The following is a 10,645-nucleotide window of genomic DNA, read 5'->3' as shown; positions in this document are numbered from 1 at the left end:
GGGCTGGTGACTCTTACACAATGTGGTACTCTAATGATTGTTAAAGTTCTTTCAGGCCACAGTCAGCCTCAGAGATCGAAGTAGGTAGCCCATTTTTATCATGTTGGACAAGAGTGGGAGTTCAAATTGGGCCTCCCCTGACATTCTTTGGACTGCACGCTTATTTAAAGACCGTAGGATGATTTTGGCTAAGACCTTGATGCTCCATGGAGAGAGAGTCCAATGCAGGGTGTGAACTCATACATTAAGCTATTTCATTCTTCAATTATTGATCATTATAAAGGTTGCAGAAGGGACACAACTGAAGATCAGAATGTAAACATTATCCATTAAAGTAATTTGACATAGAACTGTATCTCCATAGGTTCACTTGAAGCCAAGATATTCAGGCATTGGCAGATCTTAGAAAGAAATCTGTTCCCTATTAAGAGATATCATATAGTAGATATTGAGCTCTTTTGGTTTGGCACCAAGATTTTGTTATTCTTGGATGTGGGATGTGAATAATTATCATCTTTCAAACTATTTCATAGCATGATTTCTTTTTCAGTGGCTACCACTGGCTAAAAGATGGCTCTATATCATAAAAAAAAATAATTGAAAACCAAAAACAGAAATAATTGAATTCTGATCAAAAGTTATTTGTTTTAAATAATGAGGTAGTACTCAATATTTGCCTCAGGCAATTGATAAAAACACAATTTCTTTTTTTTTTTTTTTAAACACAATTTCTTATAGTGATCCAAGGAAGAATTTCTAATTTATTGAGAATGTTTTGAGCATGACAGTTTTTCACTCCAAGTAAGAAAGAATTTGCCAGTTTTAAATAATTCTATAATTTAAAAGAGAAAAAGAATATTAATTACCAAAATTACCTGAACATTTCTTTAAAATGTCAAAATAGGTTTATTTCTTGATAACATACTATCAACAGGGCATTTTCTACCTCAAAACGAAAAACCATAAGGCACAATTAAAGGAAATGATGTACTCATTAAAAGTGACAAAATAGCACTTTCCTTTTTTGTTTTGAAAGTTTCCTGGAGTAAATTAAGGATTTTTGATATCAGGGTTCAGGGTAAAACTGTATTGGGTGTGCAAAAGGTGACATACCCATGCTGTCTACTTTCTCAGCTTTAAAGGCACATTATTATCATTAAAAACACTGCAATATATGTCCAAATTGCAATATGGGAGTTACTCATTAGCAAATGGGTGATTTAGTTATTGTAACAAAACAGAGGCAATCCAAGATGTTACTTAGAGGATGTGTCAAAGAAAACCCTACTGGGAGAGATTTGGGACACGGGAAGTCCCTTGGCCTTGAAGCCCTCCCCAGTGACCTATATTTGGGGAAGGGAAGTACAGTTAGAGACACTAGTGTCTTCTCGGTAAGGACATTTTCAGTATTTCTCCAAGTGGGTGTTTCAGCAGCTGTTGATGGAAACATGAATTTTCAGACACATTCAGCAGAGAGAAATGAGATATTTTGACTGAGATATATTATCCCTTCCTGCCTTGTAGCAAAAAGGCAGTAAAGTGTTTCTGCAGGGTCAAGCAACAGAAAAGTCATCAGCTAGTGGAAGGCAAGGCATTCATGCAGCAACATAATAGAGTGGACAGAATGTGAATTAGGCAGAAGTCAAGGATTACAAAGGGGTGGGGGGGAGAAATCAACAGTCCACAAAACAGAAGGCCTAGGGCTCTGTGCACATGGCTCAGGCTACAAAAGAAGATTTTACTAACATAGATTCAGAACCAGCCAAAGTATACAGTTAGAAAGGTGTCCGGCTGGAGGAGGGTGCTATAGCTCAATTTGCCCTCGTTAGGGAAGACCTGGTAATTTCTAAATGAATTTTGAAAATGAGAAGAATGTCCTTTGGGGTGGCCTTCATTACTGGCCAAAAAAAAATCTATGTTGCTGCAAGGAGAGATCCTCTCGGAGACAGATTCAGCTTGTCAATACATAGCATTGTATAGGTCTAAAGCATGGATCAGTAGGGTAACACTGAGAAACCTGACCTGTGGGAATGCTAGTGTTCACTACAATGAAAACTCCTTCACTGGCTGGTGTGTTTCTTCCTCTTTTATGCTCCCTGGCTTCTCATTTACACAGAGAACATCTATGAGCATCTAATATATGCCAAGTTCTATGCTGGGGATCCAGATGTGAAAGACACCTCACCCTATAAGAAATTTCTAAACGAATCGTAGGAAATGAAGTCATATTACTGTTCTCATGTACATAATACATTGGTAAATTCTGACATAAGGTATAAAGAGAAAAAGGGGGAAAAGGAATAAGGTGCTGCTCATGGTACAATTGTGATTCTACCGCTGATTGTGTTGCTTATGTTACTGCTCTGGTCTTAGATTATAATCTTAGAGAAGGGAGCAAAATAGGATCGTTTTCCTTTGTTTTCTAAACCTTTAACACAATGAATGAGGTAGTCTGTTCTTTCATTTGGAAAAACTCAAATCTTTGGTAAAGCACCCTTAAAAAAATGACGTGCATATAGCTTTTAATTTGATTTTGGTAGCATAGATCTAATTCATAAAACTATAACTAAAGTGCACAGGGTATAAACTAGTATTCTTTTTAGCTCTTAAAAAGACATTGCCAAGGCGATTTACATAATTGAAATTCTGTATTTATAACTACAGATGTGGCACAAAATTCAGGCGAGCAGCCAGACTGTCAAAACTCTCAGCAGTTTCATGAAAAGGAAGGTTTGCCCAAATCTTCACTGGTTCCCACATAAATAAAGCTGTTTTTGTGAAACAGAAAAAAAATAGATGGGACATCTTTTCACTTTAAAGCACCTGCAAAGAAATAAAACTCTATAAATAAATAAATAATCAAATAGAATAGACCAAAAAAGATTAAATAATCTACTGCCATGAGCCATTAATATTCAGAAATGTTGGAAGATTTTTGTGAGATATTTAGGATTTCTTTATTTATAAATCAATTGAAGGAGTCATTAAGAAATATAAGCTCTTTAACTTACAATAATTGTAGTTTTATTTGTGGTCTTGGCAGCTTTAATGTCCATACATTATGGATATGATTCCACACACAAAATCTTTTTAAAAAGCATATTGAGTTGTTTTATTTGCCAAGTACTATTTGATTGTAGAGTGTCTAAATCTTTTTTTTTAATTTTTTGTCCATTCAGTCTTCAATGCCATTTCTAGAAAAAGAGGAAAGCTTGCAGATACAGAGTTCACTGAATTGAAAATAATTTTGTAGAATTTTTACATACTTTTGCTTTTATCTTAAGTAAAAATAAGACAGTTTAACTCTCAGTTACACATTTTAATGATCATTTTCAATGTGATATAGAGTCAAATTTTTAGTTCTTCTTCAGTATACCAAAAAAAAAAAAAAACCCACAAAAAATAGAACAACCTTAGTGGAGTATTGGTTTTCATTTTGGAAAATTAAGTCCCTTTCATAAGTGTTATGGGTTAAATTGTATCTCCAATAAAAAGATATGTTGGTGTCCTAACCTCCAAGTAATTCAGAATGTCATCTTGTTTGGAAAAAGAGCTATTGAAGTTGTAATTATTTGACTTAAGATGAGGTCATATCGGAGAAGGATGGTGCCTTACTCCACTATGATTGGTATCTATAGGAAAAAGAGGGGAAATGGCTTTATAAACACAGAGAAACACATGTGAAGACACAGGACACCCAGACACCAGGAAAAGATGGCCATGTGATGATGAAGGGAGAGAATGGAGCTATGCTGCCATAAACCCCATAAGCCAAGGAATGCATGGAATTACCAGAAGCTGGAAAAAGTGAAGAAGAATCCTCTCCTAGGGATTTTGGGGAGAACATGCCCTGCTGCTTGATTTTGGACTTTTGGCCTCCAGAGCTATAAAACAACAAATTTTCATTGTTTGAAAGTCATTTGTTATAGCAAACTAGGAAACTAATACAGTGAGGATGACAAGCTTTCAAATTTTATTAATATGGCCATTCAAGAAGATATTCTTTGGACATCTGACATAAAAGCCCAAGAACACACAGACACCAGGAGTTTTCTCCTCAGCTATCCTCGAGCAACTCTGTGGCTGGGAACCCCATTAATCAAATAAGCAATTGTTTATATTTCTCCTTCTTCTTCTTTCTTCTTCTTCTTCTTCTTCTTCTTCTTCTTCTTCTTCTTCTTCTTTCTTCTTCTTCCTCTTCTTCTTCTTCATTTCCTGTAGAGGTAACCTTACACATCTTTTCCTATTTTTCCTTCCTTTACCTTTCTCCATATGCTTTCCTTATTTGACAGCATCATCATCTTCATTGTCTCAAGACCTAGTTAAGTCTTATCTTTGTCAATTCTGTGTTAAATTGGTAACTCCAAAACTGTATGGCCATCATGACCTTAAATAGACTTATAGCCAAATGGCAGGATGTTAATCTCCCATCCCTATTACCAAAGTATTTGTAGGTGAATTCACAAGCATGCAAATGAGGTAAGTATCATTTCACTTGCTCATCTTAAGTTACTCTCAAATCAATAAAATTTTTCATTTTGGTAGGAAAGAAAAAAGCTGCAATGCTGTTTTCTTAAGTGTCTACTACCAAAAGTTTAATACTGTACTTAATAAGCCATTCCAATATCCCTAAACTGAAAGCCTTCATTAATCAGCTCTGTGCTCATTGACCTCCTTTGCCTGGCGAGGAGAATAAAGTTTCTCTGAGATAATTGGTGGAGTTCCAGGGAATAAAAACAGCCCTCTCCATTGAGGAATGCATTATTAGTTGGTATGCGACTAGATTGCTACAACAAAGAGGCCCCCAAATGAAAGGTATTTAAAAAGCATTTTATTTCGTGGCACCTGGGTGGTTCAGTCAGTTGAGCATCTGACTTGATTTTGGCTCAGGTCATGATCTCAGAGTCATGAGATGGGGCCTCACATTGGGCTCCATGCTCAGCATAGGGTCTGCTTGAGATTCTCTCCCTCTCCTTCTATCCCTCCCCTGCTTGCATGTGCTCTCTTTTTTTCTCTCTCTAAAATAAACAAATCTTTTTTTTTTTTTTTAAGCAGTTTATTTCTCACTCATATGACTTTTGCAGAAAGCTGTGTAGATTGGCCAAAGACTCGGGTCTGCAGCCACTTAGGACTCAGGTTCTTCTCATATTGTTGTTTTTCTACCTTCTGGTAATGAAGTCTGGTAATGAATGTTCAAAACCATGTTCCTTACAATGCACAGAGGAAAAGATGTGGAGGATGATACTACAGAGGAAGGTGAGAGAAATTCAGTGGGCAGTAGCATTCTCTTCCAAAGAGATGCTGTCAATATAAATCAAAGTATTTGTTTACCATCAGGAGTTAAATGACTTAGTTTATGTAGAGCCTATGAAGCCATTTAAACAATTCCCAGTTCTAATAATATTGGCATTAAAGATGTCATGTTATCTTTTGTAGATATCTTTGGGTACTCTTTAAGCAATTTCAAAACAAAATATTTCATTTATTTATTTATTTATTAAAGATTTATTTCTTTGAAAAGACTGTGAGCAGGGGGGAGGGCAGAGGGATAAAGAGAATCCTCAAGCAGACTCCCTGCTGAGCATGGAGCCTGACTTTGGGCTTGATCCCAGGACCTTGAGATTATGACCTGAGCTGAAACTGAGAGTTGGACACTCAACTGACTGACTCACCCAAGCACCACACAAAATATTATATTTAACTTAAAGATTAAATCAACTTCCATTTGAAAAGATGCTGAAAAACAATATACCAAAATAATGTATATCGTTTCATAAATTTGTTGGGAGGATCAAGCAGGAAATACAAAAAAAAAGTCTCTAAATTTTCCCTATATTTCTCTTCTGAAATCAACAGGGAATGTTTAGAATTACAGAAGAAAGAAACTTCTGTAATAATATTTGTCATCTTGCCCCATACTGGTTAAGAGAGAGAGAAAAGAGAAGGGGAAGTAGTAGGGGGGAGAGAGAGAGAGCCACATAAAACAAAATACATTTATTGAGAAGTGGAGAGGTACCAGAGTCACAATAAATATGGTTTGCTAAAATAAATTTGGAAGTCATTAGAAAAGTCCAATTCTTATCTGCAATAATTTCTCCACCCCTCCTTCATTCAATGAATTCCTTTTTCAGTTCCAAAAGTGATCACCTTTGGTCAGAACATATATTTCCTTCATAATGATTCTAGTGACCACATTTTTTTGTTCTCTCTTGGCTTATTAAAACAGTTACTAGCAAACTTTGCAAATTTTAGGACTTATTATTTTGGTTCCATTTTATTAAGTGAATTACTTCCTAAAAAGTATTTCATGGGATGTCTACATTTTAAGAATCAAATTAAATTTGTATTGATTTGGGATTTTGTTAGTTGTTTTTAATGTTTCTTTTTTCCTGAGTAATTTATGATATTCCTAAGAGTGCACTGCAATGTCACAAAAATGGGTTTGGAAATCATTGCTCTGAAAGAATTAAAATTACAGTTATGATAGATCCATTCTTCCACATTCAGGCAGCAAAAGATAACAGCCATCATCCAGGCTTCTAAATCCCTCCACTATATTTGCAGAGATCTCATCATGAAGTATTTCTCTGAGGCATCATGCTATGTGAAACCATTTTCAAGTATGATTAAATCACTCACACTTTGGTCATATTAACAGCACTGAGCTATGGCAAGAAACTTAATCATCAAAGATATTCTGTTGTGTTCTTTACACTCTTTATTTACCAAAACAAGGAAGAAAATTGTACTGTTTCAGAAAATAAAATTAGGTCTATCAGGAAGAACCAACAGACAAACACAAACATTTCAGGATAACTCTTAACCTGCAGGTGAAGCTAGTCTGCATTCTCCCTATTGAAAATGTCCAAGTATATCCACTTGCCCTTACTCTTACAGTATGGGCAGGTCAGACTTTCTCCATGACTAGCATCAGCATTTTTTTTTTTTTTTGCTTGGGTACTTGGACTGGTTTCTTAAACCCATTCTGTCTTTAGCCAAAGAAGCCAAAGAAGCCTGCAGGGCAGCACCAGTAAGTGTGCCAGCAGCCTTTCTCTGGGGTAGTATAACTTCCTCATTGTTGTGGTCTATGTTTTTTTCAGAGTTCCCCCTAGAGATTAAGCAACCTGCTTAATAACACATCATTCCTCTTTCCCCTCTTTCCAGACCTTCCTGAGGTCTTTCTGAGGGGAAGACATCCTAGGATCACTTCCCAAATGACTTACACTTTAATCCTTTAACTCAGGGTTGGGTCCTTGGGAGGTCTTTCTGAGGGGAAGACATCCTAGGATCACTTCCCAAATGACTTACACTTTAATCCTTTAACTCAGGGTTGGGTCCTTGGGAATGGGAAGCAAGACCAGTCCCACTTATGAACAGTCTAGTAAATCAAGGTTTGTCATTATGTTCTATACAGAGATCTTTCTTCCTCAACTCTGTGTTAACCTAAAATACATACCATGCACAATGACTTAACTGTTGAGTGGGAAAAATCCTAAAGGACCATGGAGTCTCACCCTGCAGTCTGCTTTGTAGAACAGGAGATTGAAGAAGAGAGATAACCTGTTTCTCTCCGGTGGTGGAGCCACATGATGAAGGACATAAGGTCAAGTAAGTTAGGTTTCTTGGTTTGGATATTGGCTCTACCTTCATGTTAGCATTTATTGTTAACATGTCTGTTAGCCTTAGACAAATGTGGAAGTAGGAAATGTAATCAAAAGATACAAAATAATAGAAAAAAAAAAGATACAAAATAAGAAAGGAAATGGTTCTCTATTTCAAGTGAAATAAGACTGGAATAGCACAACATGCGGAATCACAGAAAGAAAAATGTTTGCTACAGAGAGAATGTAGACATCATCAATAATAGTATAGAAACAGAAATCTAGAAAATAGAACATTATGTTCTGAAGAGTGCAGACTCATGAGTTAAACTACATAATTTGAAACCTGGCTACACATATCATTGGCTAAGTGGTTTTGGGCAATTTTCTTAACCTTTCTGTGCTTTCACATTCTCATCTGAAAAGGGGGAATGATGATAATATGACCTGGCTTAGAGTACTGCTGTGAGGATTAAAAATGATAACAAAAAGTAACCAGAAGGTACTACACCCAACAAACACTCATTTCCATTATTATTGTTGGGGACATGGAAGGAGTGAAGTAAATTTCAGGTTCCAAACTCTCCCCATTCTGCATCACACATCACCAGTAGTGATAGAAACTCACATTTAAACCCATATCTAAGGTATAATCACCACAACAAATTAAAGATTCTGTTCTGTCTACTAGCATGCTAACAAATGAGTTCTCTTCAAACATGTTTTTTCTTATTTAGTATGACACAATACAGCATTTTTCCCCTTTCTGACACAGAGCAGAACAACGGTTTTCTGTGTGTTTTCTCTGCTTAATAAACTGAACACCTTAATCTTAAATTTATGCTTAATTAGGAGAATCAAAGCCACAAAACCTGACATGTAATAGCAATGCACAACTTACAGTTTAAATACACCGTGTAGATTTAGGATATACTCATGGTAAAACATTTTTTCTTTAATAAAAAATGTCAATAAGCCAACAAGCAGCAGTGAATACAGAATGAATTGGTGTATCTGTATCTTTCATTTTTTAAGTACTATCCCTTATTCCTGGATTCTCTATTGCTTATTCAATGCTCAGTTCCCCCACATTCCTATTAGTTTTTGAAGTATCGGGTTTTTCTGAAATTCAACTTAATGTTGTGAACATCCTTCCCAAGCAAAAGACTGCAATTGAGACTAGGGAAGTATAGAATACTTCCTCAAATTTATCTTCCATGCTCTTTTAATTAGAACAGGCTCAGGAGAGATATAAAAATAAAATTATTGACTCATCTGGAATTAAAAGATCCTCATTGTGTTGTCTTCGAGAAATGTAGCATGACTGTTGTTAAATAATGATTTTCCAATTTTAATTACATTAAATTCTGTCTTCCTAAATTCCTGCTGTCATTCTAATTAAAGGGAAATTTCTTATTTTCTGTGCAGAAGGCCTGCTTTGCTGCAGTTCAACCATTTTTACATAATCTTCCAGAAGTGTTTTGCACTTTAAAGTCGGTGAAGTTTTTCTTTACTGAAAGATTAATAAAACACTTAAAATTATTTGCAGGTGGTATATAAGATAAGACATATGTACTTGCTATAGCACTTAATCCAGTGAAGAAAACCCTCAGATGTATATATTACCGAAAAGCAAACATACAGGCTAGTGCAACAAAGTATTGAAATTTTGAGAATTCCTTGTGAACGTATGCAAGATCTTAAATATTTTCTTGAGAATATACAATGTGCTATGGGAGTAGATTCTATCAGTGGTCTGTCCAATAGCTTTTGCCCCCTTTTCCTCACTTAGATATCATAAATTTTATTCAATTCCTGATGGATGTTTATTTTTCAAACTTGGAAATGACATTCTGCAAATAGCAGATTGGCTATCCTGCAGGACTGATTGCATGGCTTCATTCAATAAATATATTTTTAGCAATTAGCATTAGCAAAATAGTTAAGTAGGAAATAGAATGAAAGGACACAAACTAGGAAAATAAATGGTCCCTGTCCTCAAGCAAAATGAAACTGACTGAATACAACACAAGATGAACAATCAGAATCAGAGGTGTTTTATATAGAGTGAAAATAGAGACATCATTGACAAGTACCCAGACATAAACCTAAACACTAGACCATGCATTTGTTCATTTATACCTATAAGTGGACTTAAAACATACTTTTTGAGCACCTGATATAATCAAACCATAAAATGGGTGTTGATAATACAAAGACTAATAAGCTTTGATTAACATAGCAAGGATACAATATGTATGGAATTATCTTAATATTATGTAGCATGTGATAAGTGGTAGTTAAAAAAAACAGAGGTAAAACTAATTTGTTTTGGGAGCCTATATGGAGGAGACTATATCAACCTGGGAAGTGCAGGAAAATTTCATGGAAAGAGTACAGTTTGAAAAATTATTAGCTAATGCTTAAAAATAACTGTTTTTTTTTTTTCACTAAATAAATGTGTTTCCTACCTAAAAGAAATCTAACCTAAGTACTGGCATTACATAAAAAAAATTGGGGGTATCTGGGTGGCTCAGTGGTTAAATGTCTGCCTTTGGCTCAGGTTGTGGTCCCAGGGTCCAGGGATGGAGTCCTGCATCAGGATCCCCACAGGGAGTCTGTTTCTCCCTTCTGCCTGTGTCTCTGCTTCTCTCTGTGTCTCTCATGAATAAATAACTTTTTTTTAAAAAAAAGCACTAACGATATCCCTGATCAATCTCAAATAGAGGAACAGAGAGTGAAACATGATGAATAAGAATATGTTGTGCTTTAGAACAAAAAAGAGATGTAAATGCGACTGCACTGAAACAGCAAGATCAGCACTGACTCCTCAAGTTCACATCTAAGTGAATAAGAATGGAAAGTTTGGTGGTTAGAGGAAAAGAAAGGTTTTGTTTTGTTTTTGTTTTTTAAGGGAGGGAAAGAACGTTATTTGAAATTGTCATAAGAGAAAGAGCTCAATATGTAAGGGTGTGATATGTTACTCCATTCCCCCGTCTTTCCAATGAAGCTTCCATAAAAATCTACATTGCTTTTCAAAATTA

The sequence above is a fragment of the Canis aureus genome, chromosome 30 (genome assembly GCF_053574225.1).
Source record: "Canis aureus isolate CA01 chromosome 30, VMU_Caureus_v.1.0, whole genome shotgun sequence".
NCBI lineage: Eukaryota > Metazoa > Chordata > Mammalia > Carnivora > Canidae > Canis > Canis aureus.
Note: the sequence above shows the minus strand (reverse complement) of the source record.